Raw genomic sequence first — 26,492 nt, forward strand, 5'->3', positions numbered from 1 at the left:
AAGTTTAATCTATCAAGATTTAAAAAGCAAACACTGATTTTTAGAGTCACAGTTCAGAAAATTAGAGAGATGATGAAATGGAAAGTTCTTTGAGCAATGTTATAATTTGCTGCTCTTCCTATTTTTTAAGCCATGACTAGCAATAGACTGGGGGTTTTCTTTGAAGAGATTGGTTTAGAATGTTTCTGGATTCAAGAAAATGGACACATTTTAAGATGAGGGTGAAGTGCTGGAATGAATGAGGATGTAGAGCAACAGAAACTCTCATTCTTTGCTGGTGGGCAAGCAAAATGGCACAGCCACTTTGGGAGACAGTTTGGCAGATTTTCACACAACTAAATATAACCTTATCGTATGACCCAGTAACCTTACCGTATGATCATCCTCCTTGGTATTTACCTAAAGGAATTGAAAATTCCTCTAAAAATGGATGTTTATAGTAGCTTTATTCATAATTGCCAAAACTTGACAGATAAACTGGTACCTTCAGATAATGGAATATCATTCAGTATTAAAAAGAAAGGAGCTATCAAGCCATAAAAAGACATGCAGGAACCTTAACTGCATATTACTAAGTGAAAGAAGCCAATCTGAAATAACTACAAATATCAGGAGTTTGGGGAGAGAAAGATGATTTTTTAGGGCAGTGAAGCTACTCCGTATGGTACTTTAATAGTGTACACAGGTTCATTATATATTTGTCCAAACCCATAGAATGTGCAACCCCAAAATGGACCCTAATGTAAACCACTGACTTTGAATGATAATGATGTACCAATGTAGGTTTATCTATTCTACCAAATGTACCTCTTTGGCGGAGGATGTTGATTAAGGAGCTATGCACATACTGTGGTAGAAGATATGCGAGGAAGTCTCTGTTCCTTCCTTCAATTTTTCTATAAACCTAAAACTTCTCCAAAAAATAAAGCCTATTAAAAAAAAACAACAGGAGGAAGAAATGAAATATATACCGCTGGTTGAGATATAGTTTGTCATAAAATAATAAAGAAAACACCAGTGAACCAACAAATTTTACACAGAAGTACACTGACATTTTCTGAATACAATTTATAAACTCATTATTTAAATATACATAGTTTATTCCACTATAAATTTAGTCATTTTAATAAATCTCTTGCTTTTAAATTTTATTACATAAGCTCTTAGTTTCATTACTGAGTCAAATACTTTGAGGAGCGTTAGCTAAATTGGACAAATGTACTTGAAAATAGTAGACAAATATATTATACCCCAAATGAAAATCAGAAAAAGAGAAGCCTTCACAAAATGGTCATTGAGTAGTGTGCATTTTTTTGAGCATTCTGTCATTTGCATGCTGTCTTTATATTTCTCGTGCTCTTTTTCTTTTTTTGTTTAAGGCAACTAAACTACTGTGGCTAGAAATATAGTTCTTTCTCAGTTAAAGTACCCTGATGAGGTCTTCTGAAATATGTCTGCTATAGGTCTCTGTCATTGCTCATGTTTCCTTTTTGTAGTTGGCTATATTTTATACACCTCTGACTTTCCACACAAAGAGAACTACTTGTAGATTCAGTGCTACAGAAATCTTCCCCTCTTTATGGCTCTAGTACTCTAGCTATCAAATTTCTTTAATAGTTAATATACAGAAGTAGGTACACATAAAAAATGAAACTTACACAAAGGCAGATAATTATTTATGGATAATTCATCAAATGTGATGCAAATATCTAGAGAACTATTAGATATAAAATACTGTGTTGTAGGCCGGGCGCAGTGGCTCACTCCTGTAATGCCAACACTTTGGGAGGCTGAGGCGGGCGGATCACAGGGTCAAGAGATTGAGACCATCCTGGCCAACATGGTGAGACCCCATCTCTACTAAAAATACAAACATTAGCTGGGCATGGTGGTGTGTGCCTGTAGTCCCAACTACTCGGAAGTTTGAGGCAGCAGAATCACTTGAACTGGAAGGTGGAGGTTGCAGTAGCAGAGATCACACCACTGCACTCCAGCCTGAAAACAGAGTGAGACTCTGTCTCAAAAAAAAAATAATAAAATAATAATAATAATAATAATAATAATGCTGTAAACTACCTTGAAAACAGAAGCTCTTATTTGGAAATGTGATGGGAATTCAATATTTAATGTATTTTCTAATATTTTCCACTTTATTTTATTTTAATTATGTAGTAGAAATGTAATGAATCTATTTTCTGCAATCCCATAAATCTTCCCAAGTCTGCTCCTGTATGGTAGCATGCCATGCAAACATGATTACTTTCTCTTATGCCATGATGTGAAAGAATTTCACTAACACTGAACAACGGATTGATGTCTTTAGAGCCATTCTTATGTAAATCAGAACTCCCAGGTGGTTTGAAAATAATGACAAGTTATTTTGGAAATTATTACAAGAAACTCTTTTAATATTTTTAAAAATATGTTTGTAACAAATGGAAGAGATCTTTGAGAAAGCTAAATTGAAGAAAAGTTGTATCATGTACATTTTACTTGTTTAATACTGCTGTACACATTCTGCTTAGAAAACACCCATTTACAATGTCTCCATAGAGTATTATCAAAAATATAAACCATTTAGTGATAAATAACACAAAATATTTGCAAGACCTGTATAATTAAAAGCATAAAATATTGCTGAGAATATTAAAAAGATCTAAATAAGTGGAGAAAGACACTGTGTTCATAGATTATAAGATTCAATATTGTTTAGATGCCAAAGATCCTGATAGTAAGTGTTGTGTTTGTTTTTGTTTTTGAAAAATGTGGTAAGCTGGTTCTAAAATTTATATGCAGATGTAAAATTGGAGGACTTATACTATGTGAATTCAACACTTATCATAAAGCTATAGTAATTAAGGCAGACAAATAAGTCAATGGAATAGAACAAAGAGTAGAGAAACCAATCCACACATATATGCTCAACTGATTTATGGCAAAGTTACAAAGGCAATTTAGTGGCAAAAGGGTAGTCTTTTCAATAAATGGAACTGGAACAATTGCATATTCATATGTAAAAGTATACTTTTGATCAATTACCAAGCACCAAGAGCAAAAAATAAATAAAAATGGATTGTAGACCTAAATGCAAAACTTATGGTTATAAAATCTCTAGACAAAAACATAAGAGAAAACTTCTATGGTTTTGAATTAGCCAATGATTTCTTAGATGTGATAATATAACCATGATCTACAAGGTAACATATTTACAAATTCGACTTATTTAGTCAGTTTTAAGAGGATGGAAAAAGAGGCTGCAAACCAGGAAAAACGATGTGCAAATTACACATCTGCAAAGGCTTAAATGTAGAATATTTCACAAAACCTTAAAACCCCATAACAATGGAACACACAATCCACTTTAAAGTGTGCAAAATATTTGGGTAGATACTTTTTTTTTTTTTAATACTTTAAGTTCTAGGGTACATGTGCACAACGTGCAGGTTTGTTACATATGTATACTTGTGCCAGGTTGGTGTGCTGCACCCATCAACTCGTCAGCACCCATCAACTCATCATTTACATCAGTTATAACTCCCAATGCCATCCCTTCCCCCCTCCCCCCTTACCATAATAGGCCCCGATGTTATGTTCCCCTTTCCATGTCTAAGTGTTCTCATTGTTCAATTCCCACCTATGAGTGAGAACATGAGGTGTTTGGTTTTCTGTTCTCGCGATAGTTGGCTGAGAATGATGGTTTCCAGCTGCATCCATGTCCCTACAAAGGACATGAACTCATCCTTTTTTATGGCTGCATAGTATTCCATGGTATATATGTGCCACATTTTCTTAATCCAGTATGTCACTGATGGACATTTGGGTTGGTTCCAAGTCTTTGCTATTGTGAATATTGCCACAATAAACGTAGACTCTTTAAGGAAAATAAACTGATGGCTAGCAAGAAGGGGGAAAGATACTCAATATCAGCATTTATTAGGGAAAAAAATTAAAATCACAATGAGATACCACTACAAACCTATCAGAATGGCTGAAATTAAACAGATTTACATATCATGTGTTGACAAAGGTATGGATTAACTGGAAGTTCTAGATTTTGGTGTTGAGACTGAAAAATGATATCACCACTTAAAAATGCCTAGTAGTTTCTAAAGAAGGCAAACATTTGCTTACCGTATAATCCAGCAAGTATACAACTGAGTTTTTACACAAAACAGATTTAAAAATAAGACTTGTACACAGATGTTTATAGCTGTGTCCATTATAATAGCCAAAAAATGAAAGAGAGGGAAAACAAAAGTCCATCAAGAGGTGGATGGACAAACATGGTACATTCAACAAACTGTGGTACATTCTTATGATGGACTGTGGCTCAGTCATATAAAGGAATGGTTTATTGACATGCACAAAAACATAGATGAATCTCAAAATAGTGTGTCAAATAAAAACTGCTACATTTTATAAAGAAAAAATTATGTGATTCATTTATATAAAATTCTAAATAATGCAAATTTACCTTTAGTGACAGAAAACAGGTCAGTACTTGCTTGGGAATGGAAGGTAATGACGAGGGGTAGAAGGATTTTTAAAGTGACAGAAGGAAAATTTTGGTGGGGGCTGGTGATGCATACATTCATTATCTTGATTGTGGTGTCAATATTCATCAAAATGTTATGCTTTAAACATATAAAATTTATTAGATGTCAATTATACTTCAATAAAGCTCTTCAATTTTTATAAAATCGCTATGTTGCTAATGACTTCCATACTAAGAAGCACAGCTCTAGAAGTTTGTTATTCCTTTCAAATCTTGCTCTCATCATCCTACTATAGAATTTTTTATGTCTATCTTTAATGCAAACAGAATTTTAGTGTCAACTTTGTTATTTTCTCTGCCTTGATAAACGCTTTATTATACAACCAAACTTCCTAAAATAATGCTTCTAGCTTGGTATCCCAAACAAAACATATCCTTTTCTATGTAGATTCTTTTTTATACAGCTGAAAACATTATAGCTGAGAAGAGTCTTAATAATATTGGAATATAATATATACATTTTATAGATGGGGAAATTGAGGTTTGGAAAGACTGACTTACCTATGTTATCAACAAAAATGATGCTGTTGCTGGAATCCACTTCTCCATATTCTCTGTTCAAATTTTATTTTAGATTTTCTTTTTTTTTCACGAAATCACACAGATTCCCTATGTCCTCTTCTTGAAGCCCTCCAACACCTCTTGGAGGTGGATCTTTCCTACTTACCCAACCTTATTTATCTTTGCTCTCAAATATTTAACCCTATTATGTGTGTTATAAATATCATGTCCTCTCTCCTCTCTAGTTCTAACATGGTTGTCCTTATTTTACATTATGGACACCCATTGCCTTTGTGTGTTGTATCCTTTCTCCATACTTTATTGTATTTTCTGCTTATCTCCTTAGTTTTGTTCATTTGCAGTTGGGTCTTAGTGTAGGTCAGTGCCAAATACTGCTTTCCCAAAATAACTTGTCTCCTCTTCGTCCATAATACAAGTATTGTAGTCAAGTACTTGACTACTCAGATATACCCTATTATACACCTCTTTCTCTGTTAAATGTAAACCCATTATTAAGTTCTCCCTTAGTTCATTTTGGCTGCTATAACAAAATATCAAAAACTGGGTAGCTTATAAACAACAGGTATATATTCCTCAGTTTTGGAGGCTGGGAAGTATAACATTAATGTGTTGGCAGATTCAGTGTCTGGTGAGGGTCCTGATCCTTACAGAGGGTGTTTTTTTACTGTTTCCTTACATGGTGGAAGGGGCTAGTTGGTTCTCCACAGTCTCTTTTATAAGGACACAAATCCCAGTCGTTGGGGCTCTTTTTCATAATTCAGTTATTTTTGTAAAAGCCCCATCTCCTAACATTATTTAAAGGTTAGGATTTGAACATATGAATTTGGAAGGGAGACACACACATTTAAACCGTAGTAAGTGCTCACCCACGGAATTGGTGGAAGTGTCCCACTTCCTTGATAAAGCCTGCCTTCAAATGATAATAGGCTTTCCCAAACTCTTTTCTTTTAAGGGGGAATATGCATATATCAGCCTATCTTTGTCCTTGACAATGGTAATACTCAAAGAAATGAGAAAGTTAAAATCTGTGAAGTATTCCTATTTCTGAAAAACCACATGAAATATAATTCACTTGCTTAAAATGCTGTGAGAATAACAAACTGCTTCTTCCCCACCCCCAATAAGGTAATGCATTATTGGTACTGCTTTACTTTATCCAATTAATACAAGGCCAGAAGTCCTTCACCTTGTGGACTCAGCTTCTTTCTCTCTAGGGACCAATCATTAATGGGCCTAATAGTACAGTAATGGCCCCATTTTCTCCAGTAACTACAACTGGAAATCAGGCTTATTGCCCTAAACTTGAGGAGGGTCCTCAGCTTAACTATGCTAATAAACTATGTGCTTATGAAGATTCCACCTTTTGGAAAGTAGTGGAATTTAGAGATTTGCATTAGAATTTCTTAAAATCTTCCTTCTAGATGAGAGCTATTAGGTGAATTATTTAACTTCCCTATTGTATTGTCCTGTAAAACAAAAAATACCGACATAGAGAAAATGTGAGAATGTAATAGAATTTTAGAAAAAGTTAAGTTAAATCTACTTTTCCTGTTGTCTTAGAGTTTTAATTGATGTCCCTGTATTGATGATAATGGATGTTAAACCGTCACACATTCAAAAGAGTGATGCTGGTGCATCCTGCTAAGACTCTAAAAAGTGGCCAACAATATGTTCTAGCCTCTCCAATCCATCCCCTACTTCCAGCCTATGTATGGGAGAAAGCTGGAGGGCCGTGATAGGGCTTGATCAAAGTCAGGAGTTCTTTGAAAACAGATATTTGTGTAACAGAGAATATGATGGTGTTTTCTACTCCCAGTCATTGGAGAGGGGAAAAGGATGATAATTCCCACATGCCAAACCCAGAATCATGGGAGGATTGGTGCCATTATAAAATCCCAGGAGGGTGAGAGATATTTAACAGTGTTGATATGTCTCCCTCAGATTTTGGAAGGTAAAAAATCTGGTGTCTGACTCGTTCAAAAGAATCAAAATTTAGAAGATAACGGGAGGTCTTCTGATAGCCTAGGAGTGAGGAATCAGTGGAAGGAGAGTTAAGCTGCAGTCAACTACAATAAACTCAAGCTGTGTTAGATCCATTTTGAAAAGATCTGACAAAGATGCATACCTGAAAGGTCATGTGTGTGGGCAAACTGCTTATTTTATGAACACAGTGTTTCATTTTTTTTTCCTTGATGGCTCTTTATAGATAAATTTTCTTCCTTTTGTACAATGAAATAGAATAGAAAGAGATCATTTACAAGTTTCTTAGTTTAGGTTAATAATCAACTTGCAAATTAAACATAAGGTGTTGAATCAAAATAATACTTGATCATAAAAATAAAACAATGATACCAAATTTCTGTGTCTGACATGATGCTGATTCCTAATATAAACAGGGAATTCATGTTTGGCTCTCAATGACCATCACATAGTAGTGTAAATCCTTTAACAGAAACAGACTTTGTAAGTTTCACTTAATACTTATTTTATCTTTGCTTTAAAAATTAATCAGTTACTATTTTGCTACTGTTAATATTTTTGATAATGGCAAAAAATGAGTCAGTTTTTACGAGATAAATAGTTGTTATTTCAAAAAGAAAAGGAACTTGAAGTTAGGAATAATTTTGTGATACTTTTCATATCATTCACAGTAGAATCACTGAGGATGGTTCAATAATAAAGAGCTTGTTGATTCAATGGTCTGTGGAATTGCATCAGCCTTTCATCTCATATTGATGTTAATATCGTGCCAAGATGATTCACATAAGAAGCCATGCGCATGATTTTGTCTCAAATTTTGGTTCTGAGCCAAGTAATAAAACATTGTGAATCCAATCTTATCACTAGCATAATGGTAAATATTAGCTGTGAAATAAAAAAAAAAATTAATCTCATTAATTTTAGAGATCATGATCTGCAGTATAAAAATATTGCTTTAATTAATCAAATTGTATTTCAGACAATGTGAAAATACTTTCACCTCAACGGCATGAAGATTACATAGAAGAAAAAGCCAGATGCAAGTCCTTATTTTTCCTCATTCATTGAATTTATTTTCACTAAGTTATTTTAAAAAATGGGTATGTATTAGGCATTTATATTTATGGGGTTTATGTGATATTTTAATACAAGCATAAGTTACTATTTTTTAAGAAGTGAAAGAGGAGAAAAATTAACACTATAAGTGTTCCTGGTAATTTTCACAAAAACTTTATTCAAGACTCGTAATAATCTTACAAGCAAGTCTTTATTATCTCTGTTTTTATAGACAAAAAATTCTAAGTGTCATGTTATGCCCAGACCGTTTATTCCGCGAAGAAGACCACCAGAGTCCAGAGTCAAAGCTAAGCAGCAAGGATCTTTATTACAGGTTCGAACCTGGAACTCTCACTTGCTCGTGAAACGAGACGGGCAGGAGAGCTCCCCCTCTGAGTCCTGAACAGCGTTATATAGTCTAAGGAAAGTGGGCATAGAATCATTGTACAGAATAGATGTATGATTGGCTGGAGTTCAAACAAAGCGATTTGGCAAACTATGATTGGTTCCCGCCATTTCTGATATTTCAGTTCAACTCTTCAGGCGGAAGAGCAGTTTTACGCAAAGGCAGTTAATCACGTCAGGCTGCACAACCAGTTTATGGTTATCTTACTTAAACACGTCTTGTGACCTGGCCTCAGAAAGAAAAACAGGTACTAGTTATCTTACTTAAACACATCTTGTGACCTGGCCTCAGAAAGAAAAACAGGTACTAGTTATCTTACTTACGAAATCTCTGGTACGTGCAGAGATTAGGGAGCGGAACAAAGGGTTTAGCAATAGGGTGTGTAGCGAGGGGGGGGGCGGGTACGCATTTTTGTGTCTTTGTGTCCTTTCAGTCATAGGTTAAACGATTTCACCAGTTCAAAAAGGTAGTAAGTGATTTAGCAGGACTAAACATTTTTTCCAGATTCTAAATAGTGTGTATGATTTTCCCATAAATATTACGTATTCTTGAAGCTAAAGAGATTGTGGAGACAAAAGTGACTCCATCTTGATCTGCCATGTTGATTTCTGATTAACTCTGGTCCCATGAATGCCTCCTGATTCTTACTTTATTTACCGTCCTTATAATTCTTACACTTTAAGGACTTTAGTGTAAGAAATGTCAGTCTTCATGCTGTTGCACAAATTATAGGCTATGATACGCATAACGTTCTTGCCAGTTCTGGAGAGTTGTCTGTAATCGTCTTGCTGAAGCACTGTACCTTTTTTTCCTATGGCATATAAGCCTATGGAATAAGCATAGGGAATATATTCCCTGTGGAATATAAGTCTGGGAAGTGACAGTGTAGAGATCTACCTGCCTTGTGGCCTCCCAAGGCCCCACTTCTGTCTCTAAGTTCACACATTAAAACATCTTTAACTAACAAACTGGATATGTCTGCCTCGTTCCTTGGTTTCTAGGCTCCTATGGTGTTTGGGGGCCACTTTGCACATGTGACCTTTTCACAGAACGGAGATATAAATGGGAATAAAGCTACAATCATAATTTAGGACTAATCAATATCTCTACAGGCAAAAGAAGGTAGAACTTCAATTCTTCCTTAGAACAACATGGACTGGTGTTTTCGAAAAAGCAAAGTGGAAATGATCAGGCAGCAGGGACTCCATGCAGAAAAAAGTCAAGAAGCAAAGAAGAATTTCTCAGAAAAGGAGATTTGAAGCACAATTGTCATCAGTTCATAGGAGAATTTTGAAGGTAAATAGCTTAACGTTTATCACCTTACCCCTTCCCCAGAGTTCCAACCGCATATCACTGATATCTAGAAAAGTGATAAGTTAGCTTTTACTCACCAGTGTCTTAGATATTCCATACCTTACAGTCCACTAAGAGCAAGTGTATCTCATATGCTGCTTTTATTTTAAATATATGAAGATCATGATCTTACTGGTTGGCAGCACAATGCATTTTGATATGCAGCATAGGGAACAACTGTCCTTTTGGCTGTCTATTATTATCTCATTCACAGTTTGCTATGTAACATCACTCAATGCCTTGTATGGCACTGCAACCTTCTAAGTAACTTTTGACCTTTTAATTTGAATTTCTGATTATTATTATTTTTACTCAGATATATTATGGTTCTTAACATTTTCCTCAATAGAAAGATACTTTATCATTTTCTTTTAATTATTTCTTAGTTCTCTATCTTGTTGAAACCAAGTATTTTAAATGCAGGTTAGTCCATAATTAAACTCTGTGTGCCTGAAAGTGAAGAATCAGGGCAATTACCTTAATACATTCAACTCTAATGTAAATTTCAGTAATTAGTCATGTGTATTTGTTTAAGCATACGTAAACGTAGAAAAGATACAATAAAATATATTATTTTAATCTTAGGGTACCACCATTGAATATGTGGTCTGTCATTTATCAAAAGTCCTTATGTGGCACATAACTCACAGGAAAAGAGACGAAGAGTTGTAAAGGTGTCTTAGTCAGCTACAGCTGCTATAAATAAATAAATAAAAAATCCATGCACTGCTTATGAGCAACAGAAATCTATCTCTCACAGTTCTAAAGGTTAGGAAGTCTGAGATCAGGATGCTGGTATTGCCGGATTCTGGTGAGGGTCCTCTTCCAGGTTGCAAATTGTCAACTTCTCACGGTGTCCTCATGGGGCAAAAGGAGCAAGAGAGCTCTCTGACTTCTCTTTATAAGGATACTAATCCTGTCTGTGAAGGTTCTGGCCTTTTAATGTAATCACCTACTGTAGGTGCCATTTCCCAATACCATCGCAGTGGGGGTTAACATTTCAACATGTAAATTTTAGAGGGGTCACAAATATTTAGTACATAGCAAGGGGTGTATATTTTTGGCAAGGGTTACTTTTATTGCTATCACAGGGATTAGTAAAAGCTATAACGTTATTGCTTTAATGCTGTAGTGTTTGTTGGTATTGTCTATGAATTATAGCATTTTGATTGTAGCACGTGTGAGCATTTTTATTGTAATATTGGGTGAACACAATTTCTGGACATTCCATAAATGAGACCTGATAGACAGTGATTCACTGTTCTGTTTGTTTGATAGCACTAGTTAATAAAGTGTGTTTTATTTTGTTGATTTGAAGTAAAAGTTGGCTGATAGGACTTAGAAGGTGTCATTGAGTCACAAGTGATATCCAAGAGTCTGGTTTAGCTGGAATGAGTGTTGCTACTGGAGGTAGAATAGGAGGAGGAGTGCTAGCCTAAGTGTTAATGTTCGTGGTGATGTTACTAGGACTGACCTACCCAAATAGTCAACAGTGTGGTTCCATTATCCCCAGATTGACTCATGTTATTTTCCTGGTGTACAGATTGCTTGCTGTTTTCAGTCATATCTTGTCAGTGATAGGGTATAAACTACCAAGACTAACACGATTCTGCAGTGGATGTGTAGTTACCACTAGCAAAGGTAAGAACTTTTCACATAAAAAGGACGAACAACATAGTAGAGGTTAAAGTTGGAGGTCATCTTCAGCAAGAAGCAGGAGATCTGATTTTACCCTTGGTATCGACCAAATGATATTATCTGGTCTAGGGTGGGGGCCAATTGCTTCTACATCATGTTGAATTTCTAAATGTTGAATTTTCTACGAGAGACAAGAAAAAGATGAAATTATCCAGTGATATTCCTTTGGTGTCGGCAGTACTGCCAGGGCTCCCATGCAAATTGGTTTGTATTTTTCTGTGCAAACTAGCAATTGTGGTTGTGTCTATTGTGGGTGTATATACCAGCAGAGATCTCAGTGTCTCTCCAGGTGGTCTCCTTATTGGCTGTGAATTTAAATATGGTGTACTTATGCCATAAAAGTGTGAACTTAATATTACTAGGTCTATGGTGAGTATTTTTAACCTCACTTGGAAGGCCATTGTCATCCAAGTTCTCTCAATAGACCCTGTTTTAAGGCCCATATTTCTTTTATGATACATGTTCCTGTAAAATAGTAGAGTAAGTGAAAATACCAAGAAATATTAATGTGTAATGTTGATTGTTCAAATAACCAAGAGCACCTGCAAGGCTTCTCCCATGCTTACAGCTTATGACATTACTAATGGCAGTTGGCAGGCAATTCAAGCGCCAACATATACCAATCTGAACAAAGAGGGATATGCAATTGTCCACCAAACCAAACGTGCACATAGTCATTGACTCAGAAACATGTACTATGGCATATTTAACCACATGCTGGGGTTCCTTCTGCCAACCTGATTTTATGTAACATAGAATAATACTCTCCCCTGTCCAAGTTCCCCTGCAAACTTCATTTATCATAATGAGCCTATTCCAATAACTCTCTGCATCCAACAATAATGTACAGAGACTTATATGCAAATATCTGGGCAATGATAAATTGAGCCCATAACCGATTTAGTAGACCCAAGTGCTCATATCATACATGCTTATTTTACCCTAAACTTTACCAACACTGTCTGCAATTGCACCAAACTATAAAAACTTCCCTTCATAGAGACACAGAATAGAGGAAGTCTTGTGGGCCTGTAAGGGAATCAAATGGCTTTCCCTCATCAGACCCTGGACGATATTTCCTGCACTTGGATTTGGATCAAAATTCCAGTACCTTTTTACTCGGCAGTGGAAGCCCACCATGCCTCCGCCTTCCAAAGTTCTTGCCTCTATAAACCACACTAGCCACAGTTCTCCAATGCTGCAAACGAGTTTTCCTAATAGTCTTCAAAGTGCTAACCACTTTAGGATCACACATTTCTGGGACAATAAGAATAGCATATGTACAACGTACCAAACACAATTAGAGAAACACGGTTATCCATGTGTAAGGTGTTAGCCACACAAATTAAACAAATGACCTAAGGACTAGAACCCTTGACTGAATCTTACCATACATTAGCGGCCATTATGTTAGATAATTCCATAGTCCTAGATTTTTTACTGGCTACCAAATGAGGGGTCTGTACTCAAGTTAAACATCTTGCAGTATGTGGATAGATAGGAACATGCAGCAAAGGGGCCATAATAGCACTGTACTGCCCAAAGAGATTGAGCAAATTAAAGTCTTTTCTGAGCTGTTTGCTTTGCTTTTCCTTAGTACATGATCAGACAAGCTGCAAATTTCCTCTGAAATACTAGTTCACATCCTTTTAAGAGTCTGAATCTTAAAGATATTTCATCACTGGCTCTAAATGCAAGAACTAGATTGTAAAACAATAGGAGACCAAGGAATGTGTTGTGATATACATAAGATAAGGATACCCTCTGTGTTATTGACCCTCTGCTGTTAACTTCTTCATAGTAAGCTGGGGCCAATTAGCTCAGAAGGCCTCCAGCATCAAACCCAAAACTGTTTGTGGTTTTACACATAGCTCCAAAAAACAGATTATAAACAGCAACTTAGGCTATCTTCTATGTATATCATGCAAAACTGCATTTAACATCCATAAGCCATTGATAAAATAAACACTGTAGCTAAGAAGGAGCCTCAGCTGCTGCTGCCCTTTGGTGCTCTCTGACTCAGAGACCCCCTGCTGTGTTGCTGACTGCCGTTACCCAGACACATAATCCCCCTAACTGGTACCATATCCCGTGGGAGTTTCTTTGCCTTCTTCTCCTTCTGTGTCATAGCCTCTGGAAGGTCCTAGGCTATAATGGTCTTCCCAAGCATGCAAACTTGTTAAACTGTTACCCAAATAAAGCTCACTGTGTGTTTCTGCCACATGGCGATTATATCTTTTCCTCTGATCAGGTTCCAGGTCCCTTAAACTTACTACACTGGAGCCATAGGGAAATAGAAAAAGAGACCTGCAAATAATTAGTTGTATTTACTTTTTATTACAAAGTGGTCAGTTAAAATGCAAAGTGTTTTGACCCAAAAATCAGGAAGGGAGAACTTAGTCTGTAAGATCTAGGCAACGCAAAGCCAGATTATTTATTTGAATTCCTTCCAAAGGCTCAAGACTACTAGGAAATGGTCTTGAGCCTTTGGAAGGAGTTCAAATAAATAATCAGGCTAATTGAAACTTATTATGTCCAACATGATTACCCTTCTTAAAGCAAATTAAAATTAGAACACTTTAACTTGAGAAATAAAGTCCAAATTGGTGTAAATCTATAGCTAAAATAGATATCAAGAAAAAATTAAAATGCTATTTGTCTATTTACTTTAATTCCAGGTCCCTATAGTCATATTTAATTCAGTTTTGACCATATTGTAGAATAGATTAAAAACAGCTGAAGGCCACTTATGCTTTTGACCAGATGGATTAACAAGGATCAGGTTTACCCTCCTATAGGAATAAATAAAAACTAACCAAATATATAAAATGGTGATCTTAGAGAGTTATTTTCAGGCAATAGATAACAGTGATTCTGAAAGATGAGAAATAATGAGGCAAGTCCTAGAATTACTCCAGTGTATTGCCTTGAGAGAGTTTCCAGATCTTGGTATATATAGAGAGAACCAGATGGAGACTATGGAATCCTTGAGTTAAAGAGATGGAGCTAAGCGTTGAGGAATGACAAAGAAACTAGAATTTTTAGGACAGCATACCATAGACTAAAGAGATGTCCAGAAATAGAATTCTGGGGATCTATAGAGGATCACCCTTAAATATTCCATGAGTCTTGACTAGCAATATGTAGGAGGAAACTACCCAAGGCCAGGAGAAGAGCATGAAAGATTAGAAGAAGAATATCCAGCACTCATAGAGTTTGTGGAGTAGTGTCTGTTCCCACTAAACGGGATGGAAAATAACATAATTGACAGGGCATTGGGTAAAGTATACAGAAAAGTAATGCTTTAGCAGTGGAGAACAATTAGCCCTAGAATGAGGATTGCTCCAGAACCACCTAGCAAACTTCAAAAGCAAGACAAAAAAGGGTAAAACTCTTTCCAAGTAGTTAACTTCATCACAAAACAAAGCTTAAGAATATTTATAGGCCCAGCACGGTGGCTCACACCTGTAATCCCAGCACTCTGGGAGGCCGAGGCGGGCGGATCACGAGGTCAGGAGATCGAGACTATCCTGGCTAACACCGTGAAACCCCGTCTCCACTAAAAATACAAAAAATTAGCCGGGCGTGGTGGCGGGCGCCTGTAGTCCCAGTTACTCAGGAGGCTGGTGCAGGAGAATGGCGTGAACCCGGGAGGCGGAGCTTGCAGTGAGCCGAGATCGCGCCACTGCACTCCAGCCTGCGCAACAGAGCAAGACACCGTCTCAAACATAAATAAATAAATAAATAAATAAATAAATAAATAATATTTATAGAAACATAAAAATTTCCATCATCCATAAAAGTAAAATTCAAATGTTTGAATCCAATGAAAAAATTAGCAGGCCTGCAAAGAAACAGAAAAATGTGGCCTATAAAGAGGGGAGGAGAAAAATTAACCAAACTGTTTTCCATACATTTAAAAAGTTAGAGAGAGAAGACATTTAAAAAGATTCAAATGGAACTATTAAAGAAAAAACTACAATGTCAAATTTGAAAAATAACTTGATAGGTTAATGACTATGTAGAAATTGAAAAAATAATAAACTTGAAGGCATAGCAATACAAATCATCTATAATTTTACATAGACATTAACGAGGAGAATAAAATGAACAGCATTAGTGAGCTGTGGTATAACTTCAAGTTACCTAATAAACCTATAATTGGAGTCCCTAAAAAAGTGGAATCCAAAAGAAAACTGACATAGTAATGGCTAAAGCTTTCAAATTTGGTGAAAACTACATACCTGATGATCTGAGAAGCTCAGTAAATCCCAGTGAAAGACTACTATACCAAAACACATTATAATCAAATATTTCAAAACTAGTGATGAGAGAAAATCTTTTAAAAAATCCAAAGGAAAGAAACATGTTATGTACAGAGGAAACAAATTAAGATTACATCAGCTGTCTCATTTGAAACAATGCAAACAAGAAGAGAGTAGATACAAATATTTAAAGATCTAGAGTGCTGCAGAAAAAGAAACTGTCAACCCAGAATTGTATAGCCCGTGAAAACATCCTTCAAAAATTAAAAAAAAGAAAAGTGAGTTTAAAAAGGGAATAATAAATATAGTTTAAGGCAATGAAAAATTGAAATAATTAGTCACTGGCATTCTCTCACCATCTAAATGTTAAGCTATATTTTTCAGGCAGAAGAAAAAGTGATACTTGATATAAACACAGATCTATGCCAGGGATTGGCAAACCATGTATCACAATCTGCCTAGCACCCTCTTTTTGTATAGCCAAGAGATAGCCTGCTTTTTATACTTTTAAAGGATGATAAAGAAAAAAAAGAGAGAGAATCTAAAACAGAGACTGTATGTGACCTGTAACTCCTAATATACTTACAGAAAACTTCAAATTCATCAGCCGTACAAATAAAAGAACGTACTGAAAATGTAAATGTGAATATGTGGAGAAAAAAATATACATCTATTTTTATTTAAATTATTTAAAATATAGTTGACTACTTAAATATGGATAATAGCAACAATATTGAAAGTGAAGTGTATCAAGTAGATGTAACAATAACAAACAAGTCCCAGCTGGGGATAAAAGGGAAGTCCATTATTTACCGTTCTTATAGTATAAGTGAAGTAATATAACATCATTTGAAGATAAAGAGTAATAAGTTAAAAATGTATTCTATCAAAATAAAGAGTTGTAGCTAGTATGTTGACAAAAAAGGTAAAATGGAATCACAAAATTAAATAAATCCAAAAGGCAGAGAAATAGAAAATAAATAGAAAATAATCAAAAGAAATAGAATAAAGAATAAATAGGAGATACAAAGTGTACAGCAAACTGATAGTTTTAAACCTAAAAATTTCCATAGCCACATTTTATATAAATGATCTAAAAAGTCAAAATGTACAAATAGAAAAATTAAAGAGAAGAGTAGCATAAAAAAAATACCACCTTTAAGAAAAATACTTTAAATGTAAAGGTATAAATATTTTAAAAATGTATACCATGCTAAGACTGTCATACTATCAAACGAAAGCTAAAGATTCTTTTTAAATTTTAGAGTTCAGAGCAAAGAATATGGCTAGGGGTAAAGTGGTCCATCTCATAATAATAAAATCATAAAGCATTAAAAGTTTAGATGTTTATGTATTTAAAAATGGTTTCAAAATAACAGAACTTAAGAATACATAAAGTCTAATAGGATTTTAAGACAAGATAGATAAATTAATAATGATAACTGGAGACCTTAATACCACTTTCTATATAAGAGTTGATAGAATAGTCAGAAAATCATCCCAGGTATACAGTAGTTGACTTGAACAATATAGATTAATTGAAATTAGGTCAACTTACCAGATTGAATTTAATGTACAGAGTAGTCTACCCAATAAAATCAGAATACACATTCTGCTGATGTTGAACACATGGAATTATTTGGGAAGTAGTCATACATTGTCATTTTTCAGGAAGAGTTTCTGCATGTAATAGTTTTACAAAGATTGATCATATGCTAGCAACTTTTAACAAATCAGCTATAATAACTAACAACTTTTAATAAATCCAAAATGATTCAAGTCTACGAAGTACATTTTCTGGCCACAATAGAATAAAATTTGATATTAAAGACAGAAATATTTCTGAGAAACCACTAAGTAGTTTCAAAATAAACAGTCACTTCTAAATAACTGATGAGCCAGTGAGAAATCTGAAAGAAAATTACAAGTATTTTGACCTAAATGAAAAGGAAAAGATGACATTTGAAAAGATACATTATATATCACAAAAGCAGTATATAGGAAAAATTTATACCACAGTGGTAAAAATTTTATAGCACTGAATTCCTATAATAAAAAAGAAGAAAGGTCAAAATCAATAGTTTTTTTTTGAGACTAATTAATGAAGTAGATTTTAAACCTTTAACCTAATTAAAGGTTTAAACCTTTAGCCAGATTAAAGATTTATTAGGAAAAGTGATATTAGTACAGTTTCTCTAGATACTAAAAGAATATTAGGAGAATGTTATGAACACGTTTATACAGATATATTTAACAATTTATATGAAATGTACCAGTTTTTTGAAAGACATCAACTACCAAAGCTTACCCAAGAAGAAATAAATTGTAGAGTCCCATATATAAAGCAATTACATTTGTAGGAACAAACCTTCCAACAAATAAAATTCTATGTCCCAATTACATCACCAGTGATTTCTACAATGTATTTGAGAGAAAAATAATACAAATTCTAAACAAACTCTTCCAGAAAAGTGGAAAGGAATACTTTCCAAGTGAATCATGTGTGAGGAATTAACCTGACACCAAAACCTAGACAGAAATACTTCAAGAAAACTACAGACCAAAATACTGCCTGATGAAAGTTGTAAAAAGCTAAAACAAAAACAAACAGAATACAACAATACGCAAAATGAATAATACATGGTGACAAAGTGGGTTTTACTTAGGAATGCAAAAAATGCGTTGTAGTTCACCATATTAAATTATTTAGAAAAACGTCATCTCAATAGCTATGGAAAAAGTCATTTGACGAAATCTAGAATTCCTAATAAAAGTTTTCAGACAACTAAGCATAGAAAGGAGCTTCCTCAACCTGATAAGTACCATCTATGAAAATCTATATATCTCATCATATTTAATGGTAGAAGACTGGATGCTTTCTGCCTAAATCAGGAACAAAATAAGGAGGTCTACTCTAATCATTTCTGTTAAACATTTTACTGGAAGCTCAAACAGTGTAATAAAAAAGAAAAATGAAACACAAAGTGTCCAAATTGGAAAGGAAGAATTAAACTATTTTTATCCACACAAGGCATAATTGTCTTTTTAAAATGTTTGCTGGAATCTACTTAAAATCTAATAGAACAGTAATAATGCATATATGAAAGGATACACATAAATATAAATAATCTATTACATTTCTATATATTAGCAATGAAAATGAGAAACTAAAATTTAAAAATACTATTTACAATAGCATCAACAAGTGGTAAACACATAGAGATAAATCTGAAAAAAAAAATTGTGAAATATACATATGCTGGAAACTACAAAAAAAATGCTGAAATAATTAAAGAAACATAGACAGAGAGAGATATACCATATTCATGAGTCAGAAGACATATTAATCATTGAAATGTCAATTCTCCCTAAATTAGTATATAGGTTCAATATCATCCCAATGGAAATTTCCACAAAAGTTTTAGTAGGGATTAACTAACTGATTTTAACATTCATGTGAAAATACAAAGGGCCTGGAATAATCAAAGCAATTTTGTTTAAAAAGAAATCCCACAAAACTCTCAGAAGAGACAAAGAGTATTAATACTATCTTTCAAACACAATGTAAAGCTACATCAATCCAGAGTATGATGGATTGATGTCAAGAAAGACAAATTCTTCAATTTACTTTATGTCAAAGGTATTTAAAAAACAACAGAGGCCATGTTTGGGTCATATTAGGAAGACATACTTGAAAATATCCAGAGTCTGGTGATACTCAATTGAAACTAAAGCTAAAATTTACATTAAAGAAATTTATAAGATTGAACATGCATTGATACTAAAAAATAATAATTTTTGAAGCACCATGTTGTAGTAGACATAGTGTGTATACTACTACATCCTGGTACATTTAAATCTTGGCCCAACTGTTTTAAGACTCACAGCTAATGTTTAGAGCTCTTCCTATTCATAAATAATAGGTGATAACACCTCTTAAGGGTAGTCATTTCAACGTGAGAGATTATGTCTGTCATAAATGTCAGAGGTGTATTATCTAATAATAGGAGCTCAATAAATGCTGACTTTCTCAATTTTGTGTGTGTGAATAGTGAAGTCTAGAGTCTGTGCTTATCTCATGTGCTTACCCTTTATGACTAACATGTTATTTGGCAGAATTTCAACAAATGCCAGCTAAATTAAATCTTGAATCAAAATAATCCAGAGTTGCAAATAATTGCCAGAAAAAAATATGCAAAATAGTGCAGGAAGAACAACACACAAAAAATAGAGAAGAATAGGAATAGAAAATGTCAAGTATTTTAGAGCAAAGAACATTTGCAAAAGTTGCTTTTATTTTTTTCCGGTTGACTAATCAGGAGACTAGAAACTACATTTTCATTGAAGACAGGTTTTTCATTAAAGTGTGGTATTTATTTATCATTTTTAGAAGTATGAAGTTTAATATCAAAATTACAAGCCAGAAATAAAAACTGTGCTGCTACAGTCTGAAAAGTGAACCCTTGTGCCCTAAATTCAAGGAATAAATTATATATAGCTTATCTTAAAACAACCAGGTTAGAAAAATAAAACTTACAGCATTTAAAAATCTTGATATCCTTAAATGAATTACTCAACAACATTGGGGGAAAAAGGAATAGAAAACATCATAGCAAAAACGAATACGATTATTAATTTCTTTATCTCTATGTACTTCTAATAATGATGGTAAATCAATTTAATGTCAGGTTAAAAACTGACTTTTAACTTTCTATCTGCAGGACACCGGCTATTTTTTATGTACATAGAAAATATAGTTAAAAACCATGTATCCAGAGAAGGAAATCTAACGGAATAATCAGAACAGAGACTGTGGTCCAAATGATATTCACAATATTTCTGAAATTGAAGAGTTTGTTTGCAATTTTAGATGTGCTGTTTTTGACTAACAGAATAGAAAAATGAGGAAATTCACAGTTACATAAAATTTCTGAGTTGAATAAATATATCAATTGAGAGAAAAAGAAATAACCCATATTTTTCATTGCTATGAGAGCATTCAACTGCACACATGCCTAAAAAAACTGTTTGATTTGGTTAACATAGTTTTTATATTATTTATTTCACTATGAATAAAGTGGAAAACTTGTATATCTTATAAAGCATGTTTTGTACATAACATATAGAGTAGTTTGGATTTTTGTTTTGAAAATAAGAGGAACACAAAGGATTTTAAATAAGAGTATTGCAGAATCAGGACTGTACTTTTGAAAATTCATACATAATGCATTGAGAAAAACAGAGAAATATTAGTTAAAATTATTAATACATGAAAGAAAAGATAAAGTACTAAGTTAATACAGTGGTAGCAGTGATGGCAAGCAAGGGGAAGTCTATTATATTTTGGTGTAGAGAAGTTATATGTGAACAAGAAAGTACATCTATTTTATATAACTCACAGGCTTCTAGCTTAAGAAAGTAGGTAATCACTGGTGTCTTTCACCAGCAGTGAATATAGGACAAGTATGTTATGAGGGAAGAGAAGCTTAATTTTATACCTGATGCATATGGGACACTCATGTATAAATGGAAGCTGAATATATAAGACAAATGCAGAAAATAGAGGCCTGAGCAGAAGAGAGATTCATCAGAAAAAACTAGCATATTACAAGTAGAAATTCAGTGTTGAATATGGAACAAATTTTCCAAAGGAAGATGATAGAGTGAGGATAGATGACTAAGGAAAAAACTCTGGGTGTCACTAGCCTTTACCAGTTGAATGAAGAAACAAAAGAGTTACCATGTAGTTTCCAAAAAAACTGAAGAAGACAATTCTTATTGATTATGACAGAGACATTGAGATGTATTCATTAAACACCTATTTATTGAGTATCAACTATGATACAGTTGATCAACTGTATCAATTGTAGCAGATACTCAAGACACAGGAGATAAAATTAAAAAAGAAATGGTAAGGGTCTGCCCACAAAAAAGGTTTAAGTCTAGAGGGAAATAAAGTTAACTGTATAAATATGTAACTTGGAGGTAAAGGGTGTGCATGAAATAGTGGAAGACAAAAACAGGTTAAATATAACTAAAAAATAAAGTGTGATAGAGCAAGGGCCATTAGTAGAGGTAATGAAAGAAGTTGAGAAATTAAGAAATAAAACAATTGACCACATTCTCTTCTTCTAACTCTCTTCTATTTATTTCTCCAATGGATAATTATGGAGGAAGTGTCTATAGCACAGGCTGAGAATTAAATCTGATGGAAAGAAATAATATTTATTCCCTTTCAATTTAGGTAACAGAGAGATCTCCAATCACGATGGTGCAAATTCTTGTTCTGCTACATATTAACTACGTGGATATTAATTAACCTCTGCAATATTACCTATCCATTTGAAACTTCAGTTTCATTATTTTTTTAAAAAGATGCCAATATGAGTATCTATCTGATATTAAATAACATGATTATTGATAATGACTCTTTTTAGCACAATTATTTGAATATATTAACAGATCAGTAAAGAGTATTATTATGCTTTTTATTGTTTCTGAGAGTGTAGCTAAAAAGGAGAACACATATTTCTCTATGAGAATAAAAATTTGAGAAAATTCATGAATTGTAAATTATCATTCAATAATTAGCAGAATGTTCACCAGAGATGGGGATTTGAAGAGGGTAATGAAGTATAAAAGAAAAATTGAGAAAAGAGACTAATAGGCTCTCAGGTCAAATGCCCTGATGAGAAATTAAAACATTAAGTTCTTAAAATACACAAAAATACAGAGTTTATTTTTCCTTGGGAGTGCTGGACATCTTAGGTATAGGAAAAGAGACATTTTATTTTGTTTGCTTGTTTTGTGGTTATAAAGAAATATCTTGTGAAATGACCATTCTTAATTATCAAATAGAAGGTTATCTATGTTCTCATTAGGTAATTGTCAGTACAGCATACAGTTGAGGGTGGTATTGCAGAATAATATGTAACTAGAACAGTTTGCAAGCAGTATGAGTATTTTAAGTATGGCATTGATGATTTCCAGCATAAGCCAGTGCAGGTTCAAATGTATCCCGGAAATTCTATGGTAGCTCTGATCCCCTTAGTAGTAATTGGAGAAAGATGCACGAACCAGGAGATGAAGGGTGCTGAGAGGAAGGACGAAGGCGCTATAGGTAAATGTACTGAGAGGAAGGACGAAGGCACTATAGGTAAATGTAGATAGTAAATGTTCTAACTTCTCTCTCTCTCTAAATTAACTTAAGAAAGATTTATTAAGTACCTTTATTAAGTGATTGGGACGATTTTAGGCACTGTTTATATATAAATATACCAAAAGAAGCTTGTATTCCAATATTTAGCAAGCTGGTTATCTTTCACTGTTGTGTTTGTGGTGTATTTTAGTCATAACATTAACAGAAAATACTAATTTTAAAAATATAATTTATAGTGTGATGCAATCTGTTGTGCACTTTGAAAACATCTTAGCATTACAATTATTTTCTAGAAGAATCCAGTTTCAATTTTATATGGAGTTAAATAGAAAACTAAACATAATGCAAAATAATTTACCTAAGCAGGAACTCAAAGATTTTATCCACTGCTGACATTTTATATGAAACTATGAAATGACTTAGAAAACATTTCAATGAGCTATCATTCCTTTTCAAAGAAACATAATACTCAAATGTATCACTTCACAATTTTTTTCATTCAGAGATTAAGAAAAATAGAAAACATGTAGACACACAATTGTTCAAAGTATATGTGTTACAAATCCTTTCTAAATGAACTACATTTATAGTTTTTAAAATGCAATTTCCTTGAAAATATTTCGATGCAGTATTTCTTCTCTTTCCTTTTAAATTGTCATCTTATGAATAAATTTATCTTCAGTACTGAAAGCTAGATTAAAACATTTAGCACCATAAGATCAGACTAGACTACATATGAAAGTATCTGTAATAATCCATTGTAGAGTACTAAAGAAGTATTATTCATACTCACTACTGTATTGCGAATTATGTGCAAGCACAGTTCACTGAGCAAAGTCAATGTTCAGTAATTATTAGTAGAGTGATTGAGCAGATATCAGTTCCATTTTGTGGTTTGTTACTAAGTGTTTTAAAAATATCAATAATAAAATCATACAGTCTAAATTTTGATGAGCTAATTTACATGTTTATTTTCACAGAAATTTGTAAACATTTAATGATATGTAAAACGAAAATAGTAAAACACATTGACTAGTCCAAATGTAGAGTCTGCATTATGAAATCAGTTTTTTAAAAAATTTTTCTTCATAACCATTCTGATATCCCTAATCTTTCTTCCATGCAGTTCTGTTTCCAGAGGCCTATATCCTTTCTTTCTAGTTCTCTGCCTGCCCAGAGATTGTACATCTTTAGAGATGAGCAAAACTCTGCACTCTGCAACATCAGCACCCTCTGACTAATCAAAAGTTAACGTGGCCCAGGTTTTAGTTTCTGTGTTAAGTCTTGTTGGAAAGTAATATAATAAATCTTATTACAAGATATAGCTGGTTATGTATACATTATATCTCTGGAGAAATTTTCATTTTAAGAGAAAGGTCAAGGATGTCTTAATTACAAACATTGCATTTTTGGTTATTTAAATAGTATCTGAGGAAATGGTGAAGATATACAGGAAGTGAAGAAAGATGCTTGTAGCTACCACGTGTGAAAGATTATCTCAGTAAATAGAATTGGTTGTATATTCATCTATTACAATAATACCAAAAAAGAAGATATATACCTTCAAAGTTTAAGAAAATTCAGAATTTTTATAGTCAGCAAAATGACTGGCAAAGATAATGACACAATAAAGATACAAAAATGAATATTTTAAAATAGAATTCTGATAGGAAAACGGCTAATTTTAAAAATTATGTATGTAAAGGTGAGGTTGCTGTTAAACATTTTACACCAATAGAGAGATCAATTGGAATATTTTATATGAAGAAAAGAAATAATGGCTTAACTTTGTCAATAAAGCAAGCATCTAGTTGTGTTCTCTTGTCTTACTCTCTTTACTTCTATTGCACTTGAAATGATGGCAGAACTTTTGATTTATCACACTTTTAATTGGTCTCCTTGGTGACATGTTCCATATGCTTATTATTCATTTAGTCAAACTTCTCTCTGAGTTTACTATGATACCTGAATACTAATGTTTCTATTTCCCAATCCTTAATATATCATTTATTCAAAGACAGATCCAGTATAAAGTATCTCCTTTTTATTATTTTCAGAAACTTCTATCCCTATTTTTCACATTTCTTGCAGAATCACTGGAAATATTTTTTTAAATAACAAATAGTATAAGAATGACGCTCAAAACCTGGGAAAAAGAAGTAAATTATTTGGTTGCTCTGATGCATTTGAAACCATTATAAGAATGTGTTTTCTGGCTGGGCACGGTGCCTCATGCCTGTAATCCCAGCACTTTGAGAGGCCAAGGAGGGTGGATCACTTGAGGTCAGGAGTTCAAGATCAGCCTGGCCAACATGGTGAAACCCCGTCTCTACAAAAAATATAAGAATTAGCCAGGCGTGGTGGCACATGCCTGTAATCTCAGCTACTCGGAAGGCTGAGACAGGAGAATCGCTTGAACCCATAGGCGGAGGTTGCAGTCAGGAGAGATTGTGCCACTACACTCCAGCCTGGGCAACAGAGCAAGACTCCGTCTCAAAAAAAAAAAAAAAAAAGAGAGGAAGAATGTGTTTTCGAAATGAAATGTCTAAACCATTTGTTGAATGTAAAATCTACACAATTCAATTTAGCTTTGTGTCAAATATCAATTCACTTAATATATTTTTTATCATATTGCAATCTTTTTTTTTTTTTTTTTTTTTGAGATGGATTCTCGCTCTGTCGCCCAGGCTGGCTGGAGTGCAGTGACGAGTCACCACGCCCGGCCCATATTGCAATATTTTTAAGCAAAATTGAAAAAAGATTTCTTTAGAAATATTACACATTTATAGTAGTTTTAATTTTTTGTATCTTACTTTTGATAATCTGGATATATTATAAACTATATATAAAGTATTTATTTGTATTATGTGTAGATAAAAGATAGTAAGGGCTTAGAATACATAAAAGCAAGCAAAGAAACAACACTTATTCCATTATTATATTTTAGATAAACATCTGAACCTCTGTTAGTTAATTACAATTAGCAGGTATAGTTTTATATGTCTAGTTGATATATATATATATTCAGGTACTTAAAGATGATAGTTGATATCTTATTTGGAAGTTATACAGGGATATATATATATATCTTCAAAATTAAAATTGTATTTGCACATCCTAAATACCTTCCAACCAAGACACCAATGGCAGAACTTCTGGTGGTGTTCTACCCCTCTGTCAAATTCAAATATCAAAATTTTCACAGCTAATGATACCTGAGGACCATTACACAGGCATTGTGATACAGTTGAAAGGATATATGATAAATTTTGAGTTCGCACTCAGAAGATTGGATTTGCCTTGCAAAAGGACTTAATGCCAGTGCCATTAACCATCTCCTTTCCATTTTCACTGCATCCAACACTCCGATAGATGAACAGAGCTACACAGTCAGCAGGTACACTGTAGGAAGACAAGATTTTTCCTTAAATGCAAAATATTTAATATAAAATATTATACTTTAAGCAAAGGGAGGAGGAGTAAGCTAGCACACCTAGT

The 26,492-nt window shown here is 33.7% G+C and overlaps 1 long non-coding RNA gene across 1 annotated transcript in view; it reads left to right on the forward strand.

Annotated features, from left to right (window-relative positions):
* Positions 1-24,809, forward strand: part of LOC119619771 (uncharacterized) — a 40,903-nt gene extending 16,094 nt beyond the window's left edge. Inside the window, exons 2-4 of the long non-coding RNA XR_005236241.2 lie at positions 8,037-8,157; positions 9,632-9,815; positions 24,121-24,809. This is a non-coding gene — a long non-coding RNA (uncharacterized lncRNA). The remainder of the gene's footprint in view (positions 1-8,036; positions 8,158-9,631; positions 9,816-24,120) is intronic.
* Positions 24,810-26,492: the final 1,683 nt, after the last annotated feature.

This window comes from Chlorocebus sabaeus, chromosome 25, assembly GCF_047675955.1.
Source record: "Chlorocebus sabaeus isolate Y175 chromosome 25, mChlSab1.0.hap1, whole genome shotgun sequence".
Lineage (NCBI taxonomy): Eukaryota > Metazoa > Chordata > Mammalia > Primates > Cercopithecidae > Chlorocebus > Chlorocebus sabaeus.